The sequence below is a fragment of the Telopea speciosissima genome, chromosome 10, assembly GCF_018873765.1.
Source record: "Telopea speciosissima isolate NSW1024214 ecotype Mountain lineage chromosome 10, Tspe_v1, whole genome shotgun sequence".
Lineage (NCBI taxonomy): Eukaryota > Viridiplantae > Streptophyta > Magnoliopsida > Proteales > Proteaceae > Telopea > Telopea speciosissima.
In genome coordinates this window covers 47,070,655-47,092,920 of record NC_057925.1, presented here as the reverse complement: position 1 = coordinate 47,092,920, position 22,266 = coordinate 47,070,655, and the positions used below count along the sequence as shown (strand labels likewise).

The 22,266-nt window shown below is 40.6% G+C and overlaps 1 long non-coding RNA gene across 1 annotated transcript; it reads right to left on the bottom strand.

The window, feature by feature from the left end:
- Positions 1-7,643: 7,643 nt before the first annotated feature.
- LOC122641722 lies at positions 7,644-21,483 on the bottom strand. The gene is made up of 4 exons (XR_006329950.1): positions 21,097-21,483; positions 16,127-16,131; positions 7,944-7,947; positions 7,644-7,654 (listed from the first exon to the last, which is right to left on the bottom strand). It is a non-coding gene; the product is annotated as an uncharacterized LOC122641722 (long non-coding RNA).
- Positions 21,484-22,266: the final 783 nt, after the last annotated feature.

Genomic DNA, 22,266 nt, shown 5'->3' with positions numbered 1-22,266 from the left:
ATGAGTCGAAAGATGAAAGAATGATAGCCTACTTGAGCCGAGCACGGGAGATGATTTTTGAGCTTGAGCACTTTGAAATGACCCGAGTACCAAGGAAAGAGAACGTCGTGGCCGACGCCCTGTCTAGGTTGGCCGAGGCCGACCTCCCAAATCTAAGCCGATCAGTATACATTGAGATTTTGGAGAAGCCTTCCTTGCAAGAAGAAAGTGTCAAACACATCAAGGAGGACGGGCCGACCTGGATGGACCCCATTGTGAACTACTTAGAGAATGACCAGCTCCCGGAGAGTCGGGAAGAAGCAAGAAAAGTCAAAATCCGAGCTGCCAAGTACACCATGATCGACGGAGTGCTCTATAAGAAAGCCGTGTCAGCTCCCCTTCTCCAATGCCTTGGACCGAAGGGAGCCGAGTACGCCCTGGCCAAGGTGCACGAAGGAATATGCGGCAGCCACATAGGCGGCCGAGCCCTAGCATATAAGATACTTCGACAAGGGTTCTATTGGCCGAGAATGCAAGAAGAGGTCATGAAGTATGTGAAGAAGTGCGAGAAGTGTCAGCTCTTCGTACCAGTGCTGAACCAACCTGCAACAAAGTTGACCTCTATTCTGAGCCCGATACCTTTTGCTATGTGGGGGATGGACATTCTCGGAGATTTCACCCCGGCATCGAGGAACCTAAAGTATGTGGTCGTGGCGATCGACTACTTCACCAAGTGGGTCGAGGCTGAGCCCCTGGCAACCATCATCGAGAAGAGCATGGAGAAGTTCTTCCTGGATAAGGTCATCTACCGGTTTGGACTACCTAAAGTGCTCATCATGGACAATGGCGCGTAATTCAACAACCCGGCCTTTCGGGAGTTCTGCAAGCACTTCTATATTGACTTTCGACCGGTCTCATTAGCTCATCCACAAGCCAATGGACAAGTAGAGGTGTCAAACCGAACACTACTTGCGGGGATCAAAAGAAGATTGGATGAAGCCAAAGGTAAATGGGTGGAAGAGCTGCCGAACGTCCTATGGGCATATCGGACAACTATGAGAACACCGATCGGGGAGAGTCCTCTTCGGCTAGCATATGGAATCGAAGCCCTCACTCCCGTTGAGGTCAAAGCGTCATCATTCCGAGTGCTCAACTTCGATGAGAAGACCTACGAGGATGGGCTTAGAGCCAACCTCGACTTTCTCGACGAAGTTCAAGAGAACGCCTTGCTTCGGAACACAACTTACAAATAGAAGACGGTAAAGTACCACGACTCGAGGGTGAAGGAGCGACATTTTTTCCAAGGAGACCTCATCCTCAGAAAGCTTAGCGCATCCCAGCCAAGGCAGCAAGGAAAGTTGGCACCAAATTGGGAAGGCCCGTACATAGTCTCCAAGTAAATTCTCCCAGGAACGTATCGTTTGCAGACTCCAGGGGACAAGAAGGTACCGAGGTTGTGGAACTCGGAAAATTTGAAGAAAATTTTCCAGTAGTATTCTTAGATATCTTGCTTGGCACGGTCTATGATGAGCATATTTTGTACTCGGCTTCGGCCTCGACGTTCACCATTCAATAAAACAAAGTCTTTCTCCACTACTTAGCGTACTTTCAAACTCCAAGCATGCCGAGTCGTAAGACCGGTCCTCATAGACCTGGCCAACGTCAAGGACCGACCCTCATAGGTCGGCAACCAAGTCGTAAGACCGGTCCTCATAGACCTGGCCGACGTCAAGGACCGACCCTCATAGGTCGACAACCAAGTAGTAAAATCGATCCTCATAGACCTGGCCAACCTTAAAGATCGACCCTCATAGGTCGGCAACCAAGTCGTAAGACCGGTCCTCATAGACGTAGCCGACGTCAAGGACCGACCCTCATAGGTTGACAACCAAGTCGTAAAACTGATCCTCATAGACCTGGCCGACCTCAAAGATCGACCCTCAGAGGTCGGCAACCAAGTCGTAAGACCGGTCCTCATAGACCTGGCCGACCTCAAAGACCGACCCTCATAGGTCGGCTAAGTCAGAAGACCGACCCTCATAGTTCGGCGACTAGACCAGCAAGCATAAATTCTCACCACAGTCGAGCCGAACAAAAGCCAAAAAGCAAGCAAAAATATCCAAGGCATTGTGCTCGACCATAGAGTCAGCTCGGCCGCACAACCAATCAAGTGGTAGCTGGCCCAAGCTGACCGGTGAAAATGACAAGTTAATAAAGACGGATGACAACATGACCTCGGTCCATCGCAAACATTTCATGACCAAGCGGTTAGACCCACCTGACCGACCCAGCACAGCGTAGCTAAAAAAATAAAAATAAAAACCCAAGTCCTAGAACTCGCTAAGAGCACCAATCAAGAACAACACATGCAGGAAAGAAAGGCAAATGAGTGTCGAGCTCAAACACTTGGACAATTTGTAAAAATAAAGTTTTCTATTCATTCAAGGCCGACAGCCCGGCATGGTTACAAAAGTGGGCAGCTTGGCCCAGTACATACAAAAAAAAAAAAAAAAACATTTATCCAAAACCCCACGCAGGGGGATGTGTACATCAAAAGAAGAAAAGGGAGCCTAGAGCTCGGTGGTGTGGAGGGGGTCCTCGGTGGTGACCTCCTTGATGGCGGCGTCCTCGGTGACCTCGTCCTGGGGAACGATCATGGCCAGGCCGGCCTGGTCGACCTCCACCCCAATATCATCTCCCAACTCCTCGACCACGGTGGTCGCGTCATCATCAAATTGGAAAAGATTGAGGGTGGGGTAGGCGGCCTTTATCTCCTTCAAGAGGTCAGCCTGACATGAGGTACTTGGTAATAGCCTCGTACGGCGGCTTCCTCATTTCATGGCACACCTCGGCGTATTCCTCCGACATGAGGTACTTGGTAATAGCCTCGGCTCGAGCCCGTGCCAGGCTGTCCTTGGCCTTCTTCTTGGCTTGGTCGAGCTGAGCCTTCAAGGCCTCGACCTCTTCCCCCCCGCTTCGCCGTCGCCTCCTCCAAGCTCTTGACCTCGACCTCAGCTTCATCCAGCTTTGTTGCGGTCTCCCGATGCCTCAGGACGGCCTCGCGAGCGTCCTTGTTGGCCAACTCGACCCGAGCCTCAAGAGAGGAGTTCGTGGTCAGAAGCCGTTCAAATCGGAGGAGGGTCTCTACGGCCTTGGAAAACCCCTGAAAAAGATAACCGAACATTAGCAAGACAGAGCACAACAGATCGGACCACTCAATAAAAGCCGAACAGAAAGCTTACCATATTAAAGTCTTGGAACAGGGAGGAGAGGAGCTCGGGGTCGGTCAACTTCTCCAGCATTTCCCTGTCCGGAGGAAGCCGACTTACGTCGAGCCATTCCTTTGCATGGGCCGACGTCAGGGCCGAGTCCCCTGGGAAGAGGCGCCAGTTCGGCCTTAGCGGGACATCATTGGCTGAGGCCCTCCCCAGGACGTACCGGGAGACGTCGATCGATGAGGCCACGGGCGGAGGACCACCACCCATCAGATTGACAGAGAGCTTCTGGCGTTTGATGTCCCTCGGTGGGCTCAGCTCATCCTTTCGACCCTTCCCTCTTCGGGAGGGGCTCGGCGGGGCTCTGCTCTTCTCAACCTCGAGGCTGACCACCATGTCAGTTGGGCTCGGTAGCACAACCTTGTCCTTCAATGTCTTGGAAGACTCACCTCAAGACTTCTTCTCGACATTTTTCTCCTCCTCTCCGCGATGGTCTTGGCCCTGAGCCGAGCCGTGTCCATTGGGGGAATGTGACCAGCCACTGCAAGAGAAACGGAATGTTAGAAATATGCCAAAGAAAGAAAAGACCAAGTAAACAGGTCAGCTCGGATGCCCCAGCTGACCACAGTAGACTGAAGACAGATCAGCTCGGACTCCTACCAGGGGTCATATGCCACCTTTGAAGGAACCCCTTATCCAAGAGCTGGAGGGCATCGAAAGGCTTATGCTGGAGGATCAGGTTGAGCGAGGTCAGCTTGTTCTCGGTCAGGGGCAAGGTCTTGTTGACGTAACCTAAGCGGATCACCTTCCACTCGGCCCGGAAGGGACAGTTCGGGATGGAAGCAAAGAAGAATCAAGGCTTCCAGTTTTTATTTGAGGACGGCGTTCCGACTAGAAACTTGTGGCGGCTCAGGGCCGCGTTCTTCTCAGTACGGCGGGTGAAGTAGTACCACCCCTTCTCCAACGACTTCTTCAGGAAAAAGAGTCGAGAAAAAAGAGCCACACTCGCAGCTCGGCCCATCTCACCAAAAAGGACGTGGAAGCCGCACACGGATAGCCATAAATTCGGCACCAGCTGACCTGGAGACAGGTGGACATGGTCCAAGATCTGATCCACCAGGTTAAGCACGGGAAGCCTAAAGGCATACCTGAAGGGCATCTCGTACAAGGTCACCTCGCCAGGCCGAATGAAGCAGGCCATCTCCCCAGGGTTAGGAGCTCGGAGCTCGACGTCCTCGGGGATGGCGTAAGTCACCCTGAGGTCTTGAAGGTCGGCATCAGTAACTGTGCTCTGGACGGTGCCGACACTTCCTTCTTAAAGTTTGGGAACGTGAGCGGACGAGCTGACCTAGCCGACCCCATCTTGGGAAGAACCTTCCTCACCCGACTCTTCGTCATCTGTCGAAGATGATCCCGAGCCCTCGGCTCTGTCTTCAAGAATGGGCTGGGCCTCAAGGTTGGACTCCATGGGTAGGGGAAGCTCGGCTATGGCAGGCTCGTTCGAGGTTGAGCCCAACAGGTCTATTGTGGGGGAATGAGCAGGGAGCTCTCAGCTCGAACTCGCACCCTCAGTCGCCCCAGCAAACACCTCGCCCGCGTGACTACTACCAACTGACATAATGGGCAGAGGGGACTTACTGGTTGAAGAAGCTTTGGAGACGAGCTGAGCACGAACTAGAAATCCAAGAACGCCGAGCACCGAATGAGCTGAAGAATCCGAGCTAGCCAAGCAGTCAAAAACTTGAAACAGTGAAGAATGAATGAAGAAGGGTGGCTTACTTATAGCCTCTGAACAGAGAAGATCCAACTGTCGAGAAGAACTCAACAAGATCTAACAGTCCAGATCAAAAGAAGACTTGAGTTCTTGAGCCTGCCATAATGACTTCGGCCGATGTGGCACTGACACCCCAACTGTCAGACCGTACAACGTCAAATCACCGACAAAACGAGCTCGACTCGGTCAACATGTGGGACAGTCGAGCGAAAAAAGCTTTTGCTCACCAGGGCCGAGTTGACCCCTGAAGAGTGGGGGGGCCTGTGATAAGGCATAGAATTACCCCACCAATCAGATGCTGCCATCTGGCCGAGCCGCGGTCAATCCAAGGACCGACCTGAACCAAGGGAAGTCGGACCGACCCTGTCCTCGAGAGATCACATGGCCGAGCTGAGCACCACGACTCAGCCCGCAAAGCTCCCCCAAATTAGCCATCGACCCCGAGCCGACCTCACGCTAGTCAGCTGAGGTCGAGGCCGAACTCTGAGGCCGAGCTCTGAGGCTGACCACTGTGGCCGAGCTCCGAGGCCGAGCCCTCCACAAAAGCCTTTGTAACGGCTAGCCGAGAATCGCGGAGCCACGTCAGCACAATCTGAGAATCGCGGGATAAGGATCGAGCTACAATCCTACCGCAATACGGAATCACACTTAGATATGGACTCTTACCTTAACAAGAGTCCGACCCCGAAAATAACTCTCCACTCTGCGCAATAGGATAGAGCCTTCAAAGAGAAGAACTCCTACCATACTAGGACTCCTCCAACCTCCTCATCTCCCTCTAAAAATACTCAGGTATGGAGCTCAAATGAGCATCTCACTTTTTATTAGCTGTACACTGTTGCACTGGAGACCTGACTTGAGCGTCGGCGATTCCTAGGCCAGAGCCACATTGGCTCTCTTGCGCTCACTCTTCTTTTTGCAAGCTCATCCGTGGGCGAACCGGGCAACGGAGGTTTTCACACGCAACACTAAGATCTCCTTAATTGTAAACCTTGAGTTCAATCAGAGTTCGCCAAGTGTCGAATGAGGTTATTTAAATCCAATGAATAAACTTAAGGTTTACAATTAAGGAGATCTTAGGGTAAGTTATTGACGAGAAACAAACAATCTGAGGTTACAAATGCGTGAGAAAATGTATGATTAAATTTGACTATGAAATTTTACACATGGTCAACCCAAACCATATTCTATAACCCTAAACCCTAAACCCTAAACCCTAAACCCTAAACCCTATACCCTATACCCTAAACCCTATACCCTAAACCCTAAACCCTAAACCCTAAACCCTAAACCCTAAACCCTAAACCCTAAACCCTAAACCCTAAACCCTAAACCCTAAACCCTAAACCCTAAACCCTAAACCCTAAACCCTAAACCCTAAACCCTAAACCCTAATGGCCAAAAGAATAGATGCTTAGACCGGAAAATTTTGTTAGACGTATCAGTGTAGGACTTAGAGAGAAAAAATAAATAAATTTAATTGTACACTTATTCTCGATAATGATAAAATAAAATTCACATTTTCTAATTGATTTTTTTGTTTTTATTTTAGTTGTACTTTAACTTACCTAATTTGATGATTAAATAAATTTTTAAGATTGTATCCATAATTCATACTCTACCTCAAATTGTTTGAGCAAAAAGAAGCATGCCTTGATATTCTTAAATATTAGGATTAAGTGTCTTTCTATCTATGGTGAAGAAAGAATCTTTTCATTCACCTTATCCGACCTTTTAGTTGGATCAAAGAAATATATTTCAGGCGATGAACAACAACGGTTGCCAATGAATGATGAAACTAAATTCCAATCATAACGACATATCACCATTGGTGAAGAGTGGGTGTGATTTTGGAGATCATATGATCAAACACCACTAGCAAGGTTCAAATTCTAGGGATCAGTCATGGGCCAGATTGGTATCAGATTGGTACAAATTGGTCTGGATCGGTCAAAAAAATCCCAAAAGTCATTTTTTTATGGATCGAGTCATGTATTGACAAGGGTCAGTAGGCATTGTGATATCGGATCAGATCGGATAGTTGGTATCGGTCAAAATAATCTAAAAATTTTAAAAACTCAAAAACTTTGAAAAAAAATCCAAAAAAACTTCAATCACTGAAGTGATCTTATCAAATCGTATTGCCCTATCCGACCATATTTTATGATCCTGCTGCTCCATATGACTTGGAAATGATTGGTCTAATCTTGGGATCGGTCTCGATCGATACTGATTCGATCTTATCGATATTGGCCGATCCGATATGAGATTACGAACCATGACCACCAGACCCTTCGGAATTTTGAGTTCATTTCAAAAAGCCGACCATGATTGAGGGCTTAGCTTGGCCCAAGAATCCAAATTCAAGCCAAGTTCGAGTCATCAGACTCATGAGTGAGAAGGCTTGCAGGTGGCAAACCGGTCACCCGGTCAGTTGAGAAGTAAGCGCATAAAGGCCATCGTGAAATTAATTTTTGGATACTGACACGTGTCGCCATGGATTTGGTTGGAGGATCGTTTTACGTCAACGAACGCGTTAAACGGGTCACCTATCATGGGTAGTGGGCCTTGAATTGTTCAGATCCAATTTCGCAAAAAGCCATAGAAAAATAGCCCAGAAAAGATTCCCTTTCTTTTATAAGTTTATGGGAAAGAAAGAGCTTGCCAACAAAACAGCGACTAATGACTGACCATTGTCGTCAATAAAGCGCGTCAATGCATAGCGAAAGCGAAGACGCTTGCGGCTTCACGAGCTAACGGTCATCTACTTGCTTACGTATACATTTAAAACCGGTTCGTTATAGAGGTCAAGTCAATCTTCTTACTGTTTGATTTGCATTTCTCTACCTAAGAAACTGGGCCCGGTCCATGGGAGTGAGACACAAAGTAGTTTTCTCCTTCTTTGTATCCCAACCGTTTGATTTGTTGGTGAGAGTGTTTAATACATTAATTTAACACTCCTACGTTGATCCTACTGCTCTGTATGTTTTCATGGAAACTAAAATAAGATTTTTCAATATTGATTTTCACATAAAAGTACAATAAAGGAAGAAAGTTTTTTGGTCCGTTGATCAATTAAATGACACCATAGTTTGAAACACTTGACCACTCGAATGGAATAAAACCCACCCCCTATTAAATGAATCTTGATAATACCCTCTTTTTGGGTTTTCTCTCCCTATTTAACCTTGAATCTCTATGGTTCATCGACCAACAAACTCTTTCCCTAAGTTAAAATAACATTGCAATCAAAATATAATGTCAAAGGGAGGCATACCACCAAAATCCAGCCCTAGTAGACCATATCATATGGAAAATTATGTTTTCCAACCCATTAGAAGCAAGAACCAATTAGTTGCCATATATGACTATGATAGACTATTTATACTCTTTTATCTTTTGTGCTCTTTCTTCGCTTTTGAGTAGTAGGGTGTTTTGACATCAAAAGAACTCGGATTTGAGCTATCGAAAACAACTAGTGTGAATCAGGGCAAGTAAGGCTGCCACACCAACCCTATGGATTATTTGCTTAGAGATTAAGAACTTCTAAGAGGCTCTCGCAAGCCAAAAATCCTGTTTTTTAAAGGGTTAGAGACATTGGAATTTTTGTTTGAGGAGTTTCCATTGAGTGGACAAAGTAGCTGGTAATAGTGATTGCCACTAAATTTGATACTTTGATGGATGAGGTGACATTGGTGAATCCTGATCTCAGTGAAATCTAGGAAATAGTATTCACTTTTCCTCAACTCTAGAGGTCCTGCTCAAAGATTGGGGTGGGGGGGGGGGGAGGGAGTCCCCGAGTTTTAGAGGCATTTTTATTGAGGGCAGTTTTGTACTTTTAAAATTAGGGTTTCTCATTTATGTAATGCATTAAAATGTTTCAGGCAGACTGTGAGGGTTTTTAATTTCTTCATTAGAATAGTCGAAGTTCTGGTTTATCATTTGACCGCAGATGTATCCCATCTTGAGTGAACCACATAAATCATTGTGTTTTGTGTATGATTTCTTCTCGTTTTTCTACTGTTTTGTTAAATCCTAACATGCGATATTACTTAGATAGACCTCACTTATCTCAATAATAGGGCCCATGTATGGGATTAATTTTCCCTCTTATTTTTTCACACCCTTGTTCTTCATATTGTCAAACAAATTGATTTTTCTATTAAAGAAGATCGAGAGAATAGTTTAATTGATACAAAAATTAAGCTAAATTAATTCTATAAATACATGATAATCTGTGTCGGGACAGGGTATGCTAGCACTTCAATGTTTATCTATCTATCTCCTTCTCACATGAAATGATTTTATTGCCCTCTCCTGTATGATACCGTTTGTTGCATCAAATTGATATACTTACTTGTGCTACTTTCTCAACAACCCTCTCCCTAATCTAAGAACATATTTATTGCATTTAAGCCTTAAACACAACAGCCACGGCACATGGCTTTTCTTGGGCTTCATCCAATTAACTACCTTATTTTTTATGATTAGTGAAGACAACTTCCATCAGTTACTAAGAACAAGAGAGGTGTGCGGCTGATAGAACATTAGAACAAATTCGTGGCAGTTATTAAAGCTAGAAGGGGTAGACCATGAAGAAGTCAATGTGATTGGATGATTTCAACTTCCCTATGTTTTCTTTTAGTGGCATGTGGGGTCCTGTGAAAAAAAATTGATAGTCGTGAGATGATAATGTCACTTTATTAAAAATAGTCATTTTCATATATTAGATGAATCTAAATCTCCTAGCTTAGCTTCTGCTAAGTATTCTAATTTCATATTTAAACTCTGATTTACAGTATAAGGATATGAGTTTTACATAATTGCAATCCTTCTCTCTTGGGGAAACTGTTATTTTGATAGAAATACTTATATTTTCTCTTTTCAAGTCCATTCCTCTCAAAGTTTATGAATGTTTGTTATTACACTATTACCTCACATAGGAAGAAAATTCCTTTATGGGATTTCTCTTTTTTTAGACCCCTTGCTTGATAAGCAATTCCACTAAGGCCACATATTGATCACCAGCCCAAGAAGAAAAAGATAAAAGAGAAAAGAAGACATAAATTGATCCGCGCCTTAGTTAATAGGATTTTGTCTTCGACACTCATAAAGGAATCAAATAATTTGTAAATTTATTTTTTTGCCATTTTAATATAATACATAAATTTTTTCCAATGAGGGTAATAATGTTATTTCACATGTATACTTAAAAATATGCATGACAACGATATTTTTTGATAATCATATAATGATGTCATTTTAAAATTATTTTTTAAAACCCTTTTGTACCCTTATCTTAAAGAACTTCTGTGAAAAAGGTAAGGGGCAATTAAAAAAACGTGCCTAATTCTAAATACACCTATAGAGGTGTCATTCAAATACTTCCTTAGTTAATAATAGTGACATAGACATCATTGAAATAGTGGAGGGAATGGGAACCCTAAGCGGCACTAGGGGATTGATTTATTTTCAACTTTCAATTTGTGTTTATCTGTGTTCATCTAATGAAGAAATGTTGAACATTTAAATAATGAATTTTCTTATTGATATTCCTTAAGGTCTCAAATAATTTGTAACTTTATTTTTACACTCTCTTAGTATAACACGTTCCTTTCACTTTTAGGGTAAAATATATCATTCACATGTATACTAAAAAAACAAACATGCGAGAAAATAACAATGCTTAATAATGACATAGAAATAACTATACTTTTGAATTATTTTGAAAATCTTTTTTTTACCTTTGAGCTTTTGAGAATAAGACAAAGGGCAATCAAATTAAGATTACTTGTTCAAAATACACATATAGAGTTGTCATTTAGACAACCACTTTAAAGAAGAATAAGATTTCCTTTTATCTAATTGTTGTTGGTAATCTGCATATTAAGTCAGCAACCATTGAGTCCTCTAGATCCAACAGTTTTAAAGAATAGACGAAAGCTTTCTTTTTTTGCCTAATGAAACAGAGAGACAATTAAGAGGGGACATTGTTTCCTTAATTATACACGTAAACTAGCTAAAATACATTGTTATGTTAAATAATGGAGCTTAAATTTCTAATCTAGATAGCTATAGTTATAACATGGGAGAAAGAACTCTACATGGTCTTGTAGGGGGTGCATTTTCCACGCAAGCATCATTCTAACCGTTGGATTAGGACTATTCATTTAAGACCCTTGATTTAGTTAAGAGAATAAAAAAAGACCAATTCAATTAAATCATTAATCAATTTGTAAATGAAAAAAACTTTTATAGATAACCGGTTGTCATGGAATTAAGGTTTTACGAATAAAAACTGATTTAATTATGGGAAGAAGAGAGAGATGATTCGTTTAGAAACAGGAGAGGAGAGAGAGGGAGAGAGAGAGAAAGGTAGTAGACACACACTCCAAGGCTCTTGTTTTGATTTCAAAATCTTTCAAACAATTTCCACGATCTTTGCTGTTTAAATAAGGTAGATAATTATTTTCTCTGTAAGGGTCAGGGGTAAGGCGGGCATATCCCCCCCTCTTGTATTCGTGCTTATTTTGTTCTAATTAATAAAATTCATCGGGACCGGCCGGGGTCCCAGAGAAGTTCGGGTTAAAAATAAATAAGGTAGATAATTATATCTCGCTCTCTCTCTCTCTCTTGATTTTATTTTTCATTCAAATAACTTCCACGATTGCTGTTTAAATAAGGAAGATAATTATTTTCTTCAAAAATTATTTATCCATTTTTTTATAGGTAAATTCCTTATCCTTATTCTCAAACTATATCCTTAACTTCTCCACATTTCTTGCAAAAAATTCCTTCTTTATCCTCAACGATGTCTCCACCCCCGTCTCTCTCTCTCTCTCCTCTCTGGTTTCTAATTTTAACAAAAAGAAAACATGTCCTATATTCACGAATATCTTGCAAATATTTTCCTTGATTTACTTTCTCATATTCCAACCATTTATACTAATGGTGAAAACCGTGCAAATATTATCTCATAAGCAAGATGGAGAAGGAATCAGGGATGAAGAGGAAACTGAAGGAGATAATTGATGAAGGTAGATAATTATCTACCTTATTTAAATAGCAAGGATCGTGGAAGTTGTTTGAAAGATTTTGAAGAAAAAATAGAACCGTGGAGTGTGTGTCTACTACCTTTCTCCCTCTCTTTCCTCCCTGTTTCTAAATGAATCCTCTCTCTCTCTTCTTCCCATAATTAAATCAGTTTTCATTTGTAAACTTTAATTCCATGACAACTAGTTACCTGCAAAAGTTTTTCTCATTTATAAATTGATTAATGATTTAATTGAATTGGTCTTTTTTATTCCCTTAATTAAATCAAGGGTCTTAAATGAGTAGTCTTAATCCAACAGTTAGAAGAATACTTGCATGGAAAATATACCCCCTACAAGACCAAGTAGAGCTATTTCTCCCTTGTAGGGATAACATATATAAGAACATATCCCTTCATATGTTAAATAATGGATTTTTATTTAATCTAGATAGCTATAATAATAACATGGGAAAAGGTTGTCTTAGCCGATCGGGTAGGGTACGTTAGCACCTCTGTGTCTATCTCTTTTCCTCATGTGAAATGACATTGCTGTCATCTAATATAGGAAATTATTTTACAACACTTCAGTGCTGCGTTCCTCTATGCCGTTTGCTAGAAAAACCCTATTATAATAAAAAAAAGGGAAAAACACGTTGCCTTGTCACATGCCTCCCGCACCCACATATAGGAGCGCACAAAATTATCATCCTACCCTCGTAAAATAAAAAATACCATACATCCATAATGATGTCCCTATGCACACTATCATTGGCTCTCGTCCTGGTGCGGGGGCCACTTGACTAGGCAACATTATCTTGCTCTAACAAATGTAAGAAAGAATCCCTTAGCTCATATTGCCATGAATATATAAATTGAGGAAGAGTTCTCTATGTGGGAGAGTGGCCCCTACGCACATGCAACGGTCAATGGGAACACACCTGGAAGCATCAATAGGGTGAGCATTTTCACCTCCAGTCATGCCCCGTCTAGGGGTTACGCTCTCCAACAGAAACCATATCCCAATATAAATTATAAAGCTAATGTACAATTTTAAAATAATATTATACCAAGTACATAATAAGAAGATCTACCAAAAAAATTAGTACATATAAGAAGATTGGTTGATGTTGGGATTTGTTGAGTTCAGGGTTGGAAGCATTTGAGAAGGGCATTTACAAAATGCAAAGCAGCTGAAGCAACAAAATATAAGCAGAGAGATACATGAGTGGATAAGATTCATGATCGTAGAGGACAGCCACACCTGGAGTCTGAGCCACTCATATCTGATATCAGGAGGTTTTCGATGTCGTTTGTTTCAGTTGTTTTTTCTTATATTCCACGAACCATCAATTCTGTTGCTGATGTCCTGACTAGGAAAACCCTATCGCTTGTGTGCGTGATGGATTGACCGTTATCCACTTAGTGGATTCATGAACCTTCCCCTCATGATTCTACTGCTTGGACACCCCCCTTTATTAGTAAACTTCCTTTTTACCAAAAAAAAAAAAAATATACATGGGTGGGGATCGAAGGACTACTAGGATAACAGAAGTGGAGAAGCGGCACATGGTGATGGTTTTGGTGGGACTTGGGGGCAGGGGACCCACGTAGCCACATACGTCCACATAACCACATTGGATGGACTTCACAGATTTAATTTAGGGGTTTTTATCAAATGTCCTCTTATAATTTTTTTAATTATAAATTCTCCCTTATTTTCAAAACATTGTAATAGTTTAATCTCTAACGTTAGTCTTGATCGTTATATGCAAACGGATTGATTTTTTTGATCAATCTTAGACCATTCTACCCTTAAGAGAGTAGAATGATCACAATGACCCTCTGATAAAATCTATCTAAATTAAAGAAGTTACCCTATTACCCTTAATGTGTTTTTTAATTTTTAATATAAAGACATGGGGTCCACCATTTCTTCTTCTTCTTCGTTTCTTTCTACTCTCGCTACAACCTCTGACCACCATCTGTTGGGACCCACCATTTCTTCTTCTTCTTCTTCAACCACCGCTCTACTGTGCACACTGCACACCACCGCCCCACCTACGCTGCAAACTCTGACCACCTCCACCACTCCACTTTTCCGAGACCAAAAACATAAAAAAATGGAGTGAACAGAGCATCCTATGCTCTATTCTATCAATAACCAAATTCGAAACCTTAACCCTCTCCCATGCTGCTCTATTTTCAGATCAAAGGAAGCGGGCAGGTAAAACCTAATTTTAGTTTGTATACTAACAAGATTCGTTTGGTCAGCGACATGGCAGGGGTTCGATTCTAGCAATCCGAAACGGATCCGGACTGGGATGCAACGGCCAGAATTGATCGATTACTTCAAAACCATCTTCTTAGCCCTCTCCCATGCATCTCCCCCTTCTCCACCCTTGGCAGCCGGAAATCCTCAACCGAACAGTCCACTCAACCTAAAAATCTGACCTGCAAATCAAGTCCCCTCTACCTAAAGGGATTGATGGGTGATTATAGGGTTCGATTTTAGGGTTCATCTTCCCCAAATGGTTTAGGGTTTGATTTCCGTTTCAAACCTTAAACAATATGGGGAAGATTATAACATTTTAGTTATTTTATTCTTTAATTTAGATGAATTTTTATCAGTGGGGTATTTTGATCATTTTATTCTTTAGTTTAGATGGGTTTTATTAAAAGATCATTTGATCACTCTACCCTTCTGAGGGTAGAATGGTCTAAAACTGATCAAAAAAATCAATCCGTTTACACATAACGTTCAAGACTAACGACAGAGACTAATTTGTTACATTGTTTTAAAAGTAAGGGAGAGTTTATAATTAGAAAAATTGTAAAAGGGCATTTGGATAAAAGAACATTTTTAAAAGGGCATTTGACAAAACCCCTTAATTTAAAGTACATTTATTGTTTGCGTTTGTCTAGACAAGAGTCAAGAGTCTCAAGACTCAAGACTCAAGACTCAATTCTACAAAAAATAAAAAGTCTCAAGACTCAAGACAAACATTAATTGTAGTTGGCACAGCACTCAATCAGAAGCGGCGTAAAAATCGGCTGTCATTATATTAATGGAAGGAGAACAATTTATATATTTTTTTGGGTAATAGGAGCACAATTTACCAGAACGTTGGGATGGATGTCTGTACCCTCACCCTTTGACTTAATATTCAACAATTCAAAATTTTTTTTCTTCTTTTCTTTTGTTTTCTTGTCTTCCAAACATAGCCTAACGAAAGAGACCATCAATATTGCTTATTGTCATGTAAAATATTATAGATACAGGGTTATCTGAGCAAGGGTCATAGAGAGCGCAACAATGAGCAACAACGGAATGTTTTTCCATATAGAGGTGCTAATGTACCCTTAACCGTTTCCATTCAGTTTAGAGAATCTTTTTCCAATCTTATATCATATAATTCAAGCAAGGATTTTAGTTCACGGTATCGACATGTGTATTGGTCATGGTTGATATCGATATCGATACCGATGCTGATACAGATCGGCTATTGGTTAGATTGAATCGTATTGCCCCCTCAAAAGACCAATACTTAAGTATTTTTGAATGTTTACTTCCTTGTTCCGTGGTATCAGCTAGGTATCATAATCAATCCTCCCTAATGTTGGAATCAGTGACCCGACTATGCAACAGATTCGGATCGAATATAGAACCTTTACATTCAAATTTGAGATCAAATTGACGACGATCAATTCTTGAAACGGAAAAAATAGGTTACCTTAGAACCGCATCCACCTCACTCAAGCAACGATGAGAATTGACGATGATCAACAAAACTATCATTAACGATTTAGGGTTTCCAAACCCTAAACACAATCACACACCACACCTCAGAGAGAGAGAGAGAGAAAAGTTTGGGCAGTATTGGTTCCCCCCTGTGTCCTTTTCTGCATGAGAGATTTGTTGGTGAAGTTATTGACTTGCAATCCATCTTGCTTCCAATGTGGGAAAACGTGAATCTAAAAGGGAATTTAATATCTCTTTAACTATAGTTGATAATTTCATGAAAAAAAATCACTATAATTAAAAAGGTAATCAACCTATTTTATTTGTCCAATAAATGTCATGCATAATTAAAAATTTTAATTTACATATAAGATCTTATACTAAACAATATCTCATGATGAATTATATGACATATAACTAAATATTGTCAAACCCCAATTCATCGTATATATCCTTATCAGTGATTCTGTGATCACAATTGGAGGCTAAAAACACGATCAAACATCGTTGAAATAATATAATAATATATTTGATAATAATAAAATAAATTTTATAAATAATTTACAAAAATTCTATTAGATCCAAATTCCAATATGATTGATCACATACTTTCTCTCTTCTTGATATTTCTCAATCAAGGGTAATAGTGGATTCCATTTTGATTATCTCTTGCGTTCACGATCCACAATTATAAATCTAATACACCGATTCAACCATTGGTGTACCAAAACTCGTAACGTAACAACGTAACACCGTAACGATAAGGATCTCTCAGGTCAAATGGTCAACTGGTGACGGGTACACATCTCGTCCTAATATCATAGATAGTAATACATGTGAGAATTGTACCAGGTTCTTTTCTATACACATACATGATGTACGTGTAATTATATTTATGTCCTGAAATCATCATTTCTAGTGAAATACAATGTAACAACCATATGAACAGGATGTCCGGTCCTATCCCTACTCCCAAGTCGAGAACTGTTTTTAAAGTGAAAACCCATGGAACAATCTTATAAGCCCGAAAATGAAATTCCTACATAATATAAAATTAAATTATTTATTCAAATAAATTCGGGTTTGATGGACCTACTCCAACAACTGATACCAATACGAATCGATCAATACAACCGATCCAATATCGATCCCTAAAATCATGAATCCAAGAGAGACCAAAGACCTTGAAATTTGCATCATCTTCAACATTCTCTCATATTTTCCCAAAGAGGCATGTTTTAAAAATTCAGCTAAACTTTGTGATGCTCCTTCAGCTAATAAAGGTGTGGTTCCTACTAATTCCTTTTTCACACCTTTTCATTCTATGACACTTTCTTATCACAACAAAACATGAATTGAAATACACACCTAGTTATATTCCACTCCAACTCCACTCATTACTCTTTGACCTTTTTGCAGTTTGCACTTTCTAAATCTCTATTTACAGCCCATCAAAACTTAAAGCACAGAAATCTCTCCATGTGCAATCTATATAAAAGCTCGGCCATGAAGAACCTAATCTGGCTCTGAATATGTGGTCCTTTTGTCCATGTTATTCATGGACAAAGTTTCAATTTAAATGTATATCACCATTTGGGAAAAAAAAAAAAAAAAAGAAAGTTCAAAAATATGTTTAAGAGGTATACAATTTTGAAAATAAGTAGATCATTATGAATACAAGGTAGAAGTTAAATGAATCGTTATCGTCTCCTGTTCGCTGCCCGAACAGGATTGTCCTGTCCCCTCATATGAGATGCGAAATGATGATCAAACCCCTTGCCTGAACACACTGCCCAAGGGGATTAAGTCGTCATTTCACACCCCATATGAGGGGACAGGACGGTCCTGTTCGGACAGCGAACAGGAGAGGAAAAAAATTAAAGTTAAATAGATGGTGAACAACATGTTTCAGATGGGCCACAAAAAATTGATATGTGGGACATTCTTAATCTTACTTTTTTACCCTTTTAATATAACATATTTTTTTAATGATGGTAGATATTGTCCTCTCACATATAAATAAATGCCGCATTAAAATGAGTTTCAATTTTTTGAAAACCTTATTTTTTTTTAAGGGAAAGTTTTCATACACGGCCGTGTAAGCATGCACGGTTGTGTCCCCTCTCACAAAGAGATGGAAAAGTCATAAACCCCTACCCATTAATTAATGCCTTGAAACTCCCACCCTCACATACACGGCTTTCACAGCCGTGTATGAAAACTTTCCCCTTGTTTTTAATAATAACTTTTGAGAATAAAACAAGAGGTGATTGAAAAGAGGTGTCAAGTTCTAAATACACCTCTATTTAGACAATCCCACAAATAAATAACTAAAGATCTTGATTTATGGTCTTAATCAATGGAGCCCATTCTTTTTCCTTTTTTTTTTTATTGAATCAATGGAGCCCATTCTGGGCTTATAACAAAGCAAATCCATCCAAACAAAGGAAGCTTCCTGGTCACATGCATAGTTAATGTCACCTGAACCTGCCCAATCCATAAATGGGCTCCTAAGTGGGCCACTGAACTTTCCTTATTTTAATGGTCTGGGCTTAAGTAAGCAAGCAAACCCATCCCAATCCATTTAATGAGAAATTCTGCATTAAGTGTATCCGTTAAGTGCTGTTTAATACTTTAATTGCGAGAGTTTTCTTAAGTAATACGTAAAACCTGCATTTTAAATAAGAATTCTAAAACCATTATTCAAGAAGAGAAATATTTCAAAACCATGAGATGTAGTTAAATCTTGATTTTGGTGAAGAATTTTTTTTTTTCTTTAGAAAAAGGAAAAGAGTGAACATTTTTCTAAGGACCAAGCTTCCTTCCACCCACGGTGAATGGGATCCCATTCCCCGAGCGTGTAAGGGCAAGAAAGGGTATCAGGAAGGTATTTTGGAACATACTAAACCCTAGGAGGAGTTTGTGAACCCTAGGATGGTAGGTGAACCATCTTCTATGGGTGGAGGGAAACTTAGTCCTTTTTCTGGGCAAGACTAAAGAGTTTCTCTAGTCCAATATCAAGTTTTGCCATGTGGAAGGGTGACATGGCAATTTTGACCATATGGATATCGAGGAAATATTCTTTATCGACAACATATCAAATTTCATACTTGAATTCACTCATACACCCTCCTATGCATTGGTATATTCCCTTGTCTTTTCGATTGTCTTTTTTTTTTTTTATATATAAATTATTATGGGAGAATGTTCTCTGTGCCGCAGCGCAGGCTGCGCCCAGGCACATGGGTCTGCCACTCAGGGGGGCAAGGTGGTCATTACGACCACCCCATGTGCCTGGACGTAGCGAGCGTTGCGGCACAGAGAACAGCGCCCCAATTATTATTTTCATGGGATTCTCAAAACTTTATTTCTTCTCTTGACCAACTCCATTTTTACTATAAACATGACATGTGAGCAGGAGGAGCCTTGGAATCTATTTTTCCAATAAATTTCAGTTTTATCCAATTTCCCACATGGCAAATAGTGGTGTGACAAAAAAAAAGTTTTCCCGAAAAAAATCGTGGTGTAAGAAACTAAACATAAAAAAGGAAAGGATTTTCCTTCACCCCACGTAAAGAAAGAATCTCTTCATCATAGGTGATGTGATTCTACAGTTAAACTCCGATTCATCATTAATTCTCAATCCCTATTATATGCGATCAAAATAACATTCCCTAATCTAATAAAAGTGTCAAAACCCATGGTTGAAGACAAATTAATTCGTTACCATAACTCCCTTCTGTTGAGAAAATAGATTGTGCACTGTCTGCTATCACACAAGCCGTTCAATTCTTATTCATAGGCATTTTTAGTTTGACAAAATTTTTCCTTTACCTCATCGTGGATGAAGGAAATACCCACGGATCTATCACTATCATCATTTTCTCCCTATATATTGATGGTCTGAAATACTTTTTACTGTTTCAAACAACCCATCCAAGTGTAATTATGAACAATAATGAAATACCTTTTTCATCCACGGTGAAGAGAAACTCGGTCCCTCTGTTTTTAACTCAAAAACCAAGATAAAAACACTTGCTAAAGGCAATGTGATCCCCAATATAGATGTAAAAGCACATGATGAGCAGCAAGCAATACCATGGGCCTTTGATAAGAGATGGTTCATAAACACCATCTAACGGTCCTGATTCATTTATTAAGTATTTGTTTATACCCCAATTTCGGTCAAAGTAATAGGGCCGACATAGTTTGAGCCCAAGACGGCACAAAGACAAGTAAGCCGGTTTCGTTCAGAACTGGCCAAGACTAACGACATAGTTATCTGATACGGTTACGACCAATCCATCAGGTTTTTAGTTTTAATCAGTCAAGAGGAAAGTTATAATTGTTGTTAGCAGGGCGTGGAGATGATCGGTTTCAGAACCGTCAAGCATGAATAGAACAATTGAAGGAATGAAAAGGATCTTTTGTCAAATCAACAAACTTGAAATTTCATTTTTTCTTAAGAATAAGAGTAATTTAGATTAATTTAGTTTCTACAATAGAAATTTTTTTCTCTCAGGTTTGCTGCCCGGTACGGTTGTCCGATTTCTCTCATAGGGGCCAGAAATGACGACTTAACCTCATTCGAGCAGTGTGTTCGGGCAGGGGGTTAGGTCATCATTTCCGCCCCCCTATGAGTGGAGCCAGACAAGGAACCTGAGAGGATAATGATTCGTGTGAACACGCATTCCCTCTGTGGGATCGTGTTAATGTATTTCCATTGTACCAAAAAACCATTAAAATCAAATTTGGTCATCTTCAATCATCTATATTGAAATCCTTGGAGTGATCGAGGTAGGAGTGCAACTCATTATCGCCAGAAAGAAATCAGATTAGCATCTACAACACTTGAGTCTCAGCGATTTTGGCACGCTTGCGCATCTCAACTTATGGTTATCGAGATCGAAATTGTGGTAATTAAATAGTGGGAAGCAGTTTTCTGTACGGGAGTGTGGCCTACGCCAGCACTCCCATGTGTTTATCTCTCTCCTCCTTAAAACAAGGGGGCAGAGATGTCTTTTCACATGGGTAGGAGAGAGATAGACTCATGGGAGTGCTAGGGTAGGCCACACTCCCGGACAGAGATCTTTTTCCCTTAAACAATATTACATTATAGGGAGAATGTTCTCTGTGCCGCAGCACAAGTTGCTCCTAGAAACATGGATTTGCCACTCAAGGAGATAGAGTGGTCATTGCGCCCACCTCTATGTACCTGGACATAGCTTGCGCTGCGGCACAGAGAACAACGCCCATACATTATATTTAACAGAAAGTTAAACTAATGCATAAACCTGCATAATGATGAAACATTCCCATAAAATTCACAGAATAATAGTAATATTTTATTAATAACAATATTATTATTATTATACTATATTAACTTACATGCATAACACCAGATCCATCGACTTTACTTGGATCCAACAAAGTAACACTACCCACCACATGGCAGAAAAAAGATACAAACTCTTCCTTCCAATAAAAGTTTGCCACGTGGACACTGATATGTAATTTGTGGGCCCAAGAGATTTATTCCTATTCCTAGCTTCCAATAAGTTCCCTCACTCGCCACTCTACATTCTTATCTTAATTAAATAGATCCAAATATCACAATCAAACCACCACTTGAGAAATCTAAACTAAAAGACACTTGAAACCCAACACTGTCACACTCAGATATGTAATCCATCCATCCATCCATGGTATCCTACTCCTCTGTCTTCTCCACTGGAGTTTCAGTACTAACCTTCTCTTCTTCTGCTTCACCTACTTTCTCTTCTTTGGCTGGTGTCTCCTCCACTACCTCGCCGGAATCTTTAGCTTCTTCCTTAGTCTCCTCCACCACAGCCTCTGCTTCCACCACCTCTTCTTCTTTTTTCTCTACTACTGCCGGCTCTTCCTTAGCTTCTTCTTTTGTTTCCTCCTTTGCTTCTTCCCCCTCTACAGGGGTTTCAACTTCAGGAACAGCTGTTTCCTCTTTGACTACATCAATTGTTACTTCTTTTGGTACTTCCTCTGTCACTGTCTCTGGTGTTGCTGGCTCTGCTGCCACTGTCTCCGGTGATGCTACAACTTCTTCTTCTGTGGTTGGTTCTTGAGTCTTAACCAACTCCTCAGTCATAATCTCCTTCTCTGGTAATGCAGTTGTTGCCTGTGCTACCTGCCATATATTACAAACAACTTTGAGGAACTAATAGATGAGTAGAACAAATAAAATTATCAGTTTTAAGACTAACCCAATTCAATTCATACAAAATTGTAAAATGGGTTTCTTTAGAAACATGATTTTATTAGCCAACTATGAAATTAAGATGGGTGTAGATCATTACCTCAACTGTGGCCATTGGAACTCTAAAGGGAAGAAAGTGTAAAAAACACAATAACTGATGAACTAATGGAAGATTGAAAGAATGGAATTACAGCCAAGGAAGATGAACTGTAATGGTGAATTGTGTGAAGAGATGATCCATGGGAGAGGTATTTATAGAGATTTGAGAGACTTCAAATTGATTAAGAGAGAGAG